Genomic DNA, 4,856 nt, shown 5'->3' with positions numbered 1-4,856 from the left:
TGCACCAATTATGAGCATGGAAGAAGCATCATGATTTTAAATATAGAAGAAAATTTCTATTTAAAACATATAACATTTAAGATAATTTTACATAAATTTAAAGTATAAAAGAAAACAAGTCATGGTCATCTCAAAATCAAAATACTTTCATAATGCACGTGATCTCAAAATCAAAATACTTTCATAATGCATGTGATGTATGTGAATTTTGACCAAATATCACAAATCCTTGAAGAAAGATTTTCACAAATTTAATATATATTAGATATGCCTCTCCAATGAATGAAACTAACAACTTTATTTGATATTGTAACTTCAATGCTACATTTTGAAAAACTGAATTTGACATTTATTTATGTCTCTTTCACAAAATTAACTAACAAATTTATTTGGCATCATATCTCTCACAAAATTAACCAACAATTTTATTTGGCATCATATCCTTGACTATAAATTCTAGTGACATTTTTTACCACTTAAAAAAACAAAAACAAAAAATCCATTTACCCTACCTCATCCAATGAGAAAAATTTAATAAATTGAAAAAAAACCTTCTTACCCTTAAAAAACAAATTTAAATACAAATTTAAATAGTTTATTTTATATATATTAACTTTATAAAACAACTCCAATAAAATATAGGAATTAAAAAAAAAATACTGAGATGTTATCTCTTTAATTTATAAATGAAAACCACTTCTTTAACGATAACTAAGAGAAAATTTTAAAAATAGATATCAACTCTTTAAAAAAAAAATTAAAATGTAACCCTTTATTTTTTTTTACCACATGGTGAATCGGTAACTATCAAGTTTAATTCACGGGAGACCCAGGATCAAACCTCATTGCTGCCACTATAACACCAAGAGCATAACCAACTACCTGCAAGTCGGGTATGCTAAGATCCTATGATTTTAGCAAGAGCAGACCCAGCGGTCAGGGGGGTCCGCCCCTCTAGCCGCCACCACAGCAGGTCACTGTACTCCATGAGATTTGAACTTCAGACCTCCCGGGCTTCGCCCATGTGTCTTACCGTCAAACCACACATCACTGCACAAAATGTAACCCTTTATTAATATTGATTTTCACGAATTTCAAGTCCTAACTAAATAAAATGTAACAATCAAGAAACCCACCCACAAAGAGCATATGGGTGATACAAGGATAAATAAGTTCATCTTTAATCGTGAAATCTGAAAGTTACGCATGTAAAAATCTCCCCAATCACATGAAAAACATGGCTGATAGATCATAATAAATTTTCATGGTTAAAAATGTAAACCTAATGAATCACTGAACTCCTATGTGACAAATGCCTCAATGTATTCCTCTATCAGGCACACCCCAAAAAAGATAAATAAAAAATAAAATTACCGAATTGAATTTTATTATCACATTTCTTTACATGTTTCAACCACTCACACAAGCACTAGTGGTAACTTTCCTTTTAGGATAGCCCCATTTTTATTTCTCTACAATAATGCTTTCTTAGTTTGATAGATTCACCGTTTGATTTGATCCATTTTCAATTTTGGAAAATAACACATATTTTAATTTTTTCACCGTGAGGAAAATCAAACCTCCTTAATTGTGAAGAGTCCATGTAAATTGTTTAATACCTCCTTATTTTTAATTTCACTAGATTAAAATTCACAATAGGTTTTTTTTTTCTTTTTCTTTTTTTTCTAAATTATGGTGTGCATTTCGCATGCTTGGATCACACTGGACTTATCTTCAATGCTTACTTCAAATTTACAAAATCCACCAATCATGGTGCATCTTAATGGATTCCTTGTTAATGTCGTGTTATAAATCGACACACCATAATGATGTGGAAACTAAAAATTCCTCACCAAGTTATAGAAGATGCAATGATACCTATATGTATTAGTGAGCTTAATTAGGATGCAAGCACCACTAATTATGTGGATACCCTGTAATCGATGCATGATAAAATGCAACACATTAAAATGGTTGTTTCAAATTTACAATTTGTCTCATCTTAGGAGAAGTGTTCATATTGGTGTGTTTCTTTAAACTATGCACATTGTGATCCGTATCTTGGGGGAGGCCCCCAAGATCTGAAAATTTGAAATTGCCAGAAGAAAAAGAGCAGAATGCCCAATAAACAAAACCACAAAGATTTTTTTTTTTATTAAAACAGATAATAACTGTAAGGACTACATTGTGGTGGACAATCTGTCCTTTTACAAAATGTAACTTGTTACTTATAGTAATTTTTAGTTACAATACCACGGGTCAATTCCATGGGTGAATGAATACCATGGGTGGATGTCACAATACCACGGCTCAATTCCATAGGTGAATGAATACCATGGGTGGATGTCACAATACCATGGAAAAACCATGGGTGACTGAATACCATGGGTGTATGTCACTTACAATACCATGGGTGGATAAATGCCATGAATGGATGCCACTTACAATACCATGGGTAAATTCCATGGGTGGATGAATACCATGGGTTGATGCCATTTTCCATTCGGATCATTTCTCCCTCCTTAAGAAGCAATGGTCCCCATTGCGTGAAGTTCCCTCCTGCGAAGCCTTTGTTGAAAATGAAGAGCCACTGAAAAAAGGGTTTTATGTGGTTAACCCATAACCATGATGAACGAAGATCCGAGGATAGAGATACTCTGTAATGCTTGTGACCAACTGTGATACTGAAAATGTGCAGTCTAGAAAATGGACTTTGATGAAGTGTGGGTTTGTGGATGACCCATAACCATGATGAACAAAGATCCGAGGATAGAGATACCTTGTAATGCTTGTGACCAACTGTGATACTTGCAGTGTGTGGCCTAGAAAATGGACTTCGATGAAGTGTGGGCTTGTGGATGACTCATAACCATGACAAACGAAGATCCGAGGATAGAGATACCCTGTAATGCTTGTGACCAACTGTGATACTAACAGTGTGCGGCCTAGCAAATGGACTTTGATGACAAGGATTTTGTGCGGTTGACTCATAACCATGATGTTGGTTGTTAATTAAGTAGCAGGTGTCTACATAGCCTAGGGTGGGAGGGCGCGTCTCCAAATAACCCAAGCCGAATGTTGCTATGCTGAAACTGATGAATGTGAAGCAAGTGCCTACTAAAGTGGGGTGGGAGGGCACGTCTCCAATGGGAACCCGCTCCGAATGTTGCTCCAGAATTAAAATGGACATAACTTAGTCAATATAACTCAGAATATTTATTGTAACCTGTTTTCAGAAGCAGAAGGACCATTTTGCATATGTGTTATTTCTCATTGCATATTTGTGATTGATGTTCTAAATTGTGAATTGAATTCCTAGAGCAATAGAGTAGGTTTGTGTATTGTGATTTTGATTAAAATATTATGAGTAGTTGCAAATCTACATAAAAAATTATACATTATTAAATATTTATAACAAAAAATATATAATATTTATATATTTATTGTATAGAAATACATATTTTAATTATATAAATACTATATTTAGTTGTTGGGATAACTCAATTGGTGATGATAGTGCCATAAAATATAGTGCAAATTTAATTTATATAAGAAGTGTACATAAACACTTAAAAATCATAGTAAAAAAAATGATGTGATGAAATCTTGTACTCCAATGGAATCATAAGGAGGTACCTAAGCTCTGTCCTCCTATCAATTTCTCTAAAACTATAAATGTTACCCTGCATCATTGGTATACTTGCTACCAGGTCCCTAATCAAACTTCCTTGAAGCTTCTGGTGCTCCGATCTGATATAATTGTAGACTAGAAATTCACAACCATGAACCTGAGTTCTTATGCTCCTACTTTTGCTTCTACCACTGTCTCCATCGTCCAACTAATGACCACTTGTAGAAGCTCTGGCCTCTAGTACTCATAGGTAAATATGTTCTTGGAATCTTTCCCCAACCACCAAGAAATCCAATCAACAAGAATTCTTGTAAGAATGTATGTTGATAGTCTCTTGGGAAGAGTTTCTTCCCTAATGCCTTCTCCTCCCTTCCACTTGTGCTCCCATGCTTGGTCAAACCCTACTATATGATGGGGTGATCCACTTGGATCCCATTACCAAATAGGGTGCTCAAACTCTATCATATAATGGAATGACCCACCTGGATCCCACTACCAAATAGGGAATACATCATCCCTAATACCTAAAAACTCATGTTGCATTGAACCCTTGAATTGAAGTGTCCTCCCATAAATTCTCACTTGATAGGGTACCAACTCATAATATCCCTCTAGTCTAATTGCCAAGGTTGTTGTAGGAGATGTCAAATGCAACTATAACACCTCCAAAGTCCATGGCATCTTAGATAATGTTTTCCCCATCAGTCATCAACAATCCTTGAAACAAACTACCATGCTAACACTACGCTACTTTGATTACAACAAACCTTTGTCTTTTCCTCTTTTAAAGAGTTATGTTGGGGTTTTTTATACCTATTTTTAAAAGTTAAAACAATTGTGAATTATTGTTTTGTGCTTCAGTGTATTAGGAGAATTAGAGTGCCCATACCAAAGATGAACATCAATGCACCCATCCCAAAGATAAGCACTAGTGCACCCATACCAATAAATAACATTAATGTGCCCATAATAATGAGGAACACTAGTGCTCTCAGATGAAAGTGGATCGTCAATGTCTTTTCATGTTGTTAGCATTCCAATCTACATGTCGTAAAATTTAGGTGGGCCTAAACTAGGCAGAGCATCAACATAATTTTGGGTTGTTGGTACTCCAATGGCCATTGATCTAGAATAACCGGTGCACCTATACCAATGTGAAGCATAATTGTTCTTTCACCAAAGGGAGCACAAATGTATCTTTGGTATGTTGTGTTATGTTGTGCTT

This window comes from Pinus tabuliformis, chromosome 2_1 (genome assembly GCF_031772625.1).
Source record: "Pinus tabuliformis cultivar Carrire ecotype Pingquan chromosome 2_1, CPIR1, whole genome shotgun sequence".
In the NCBI taxonomy this organism is placed as follows: domain Eukaryota; kingdom Viridiplantae; phylum Streptophyta; class Pinopsida; order Pinales; family Pinaceae; genus Pinus; species Pinus tabuliformis.
Note: the sequence above shows the minus strand (reverse complement) of the source record.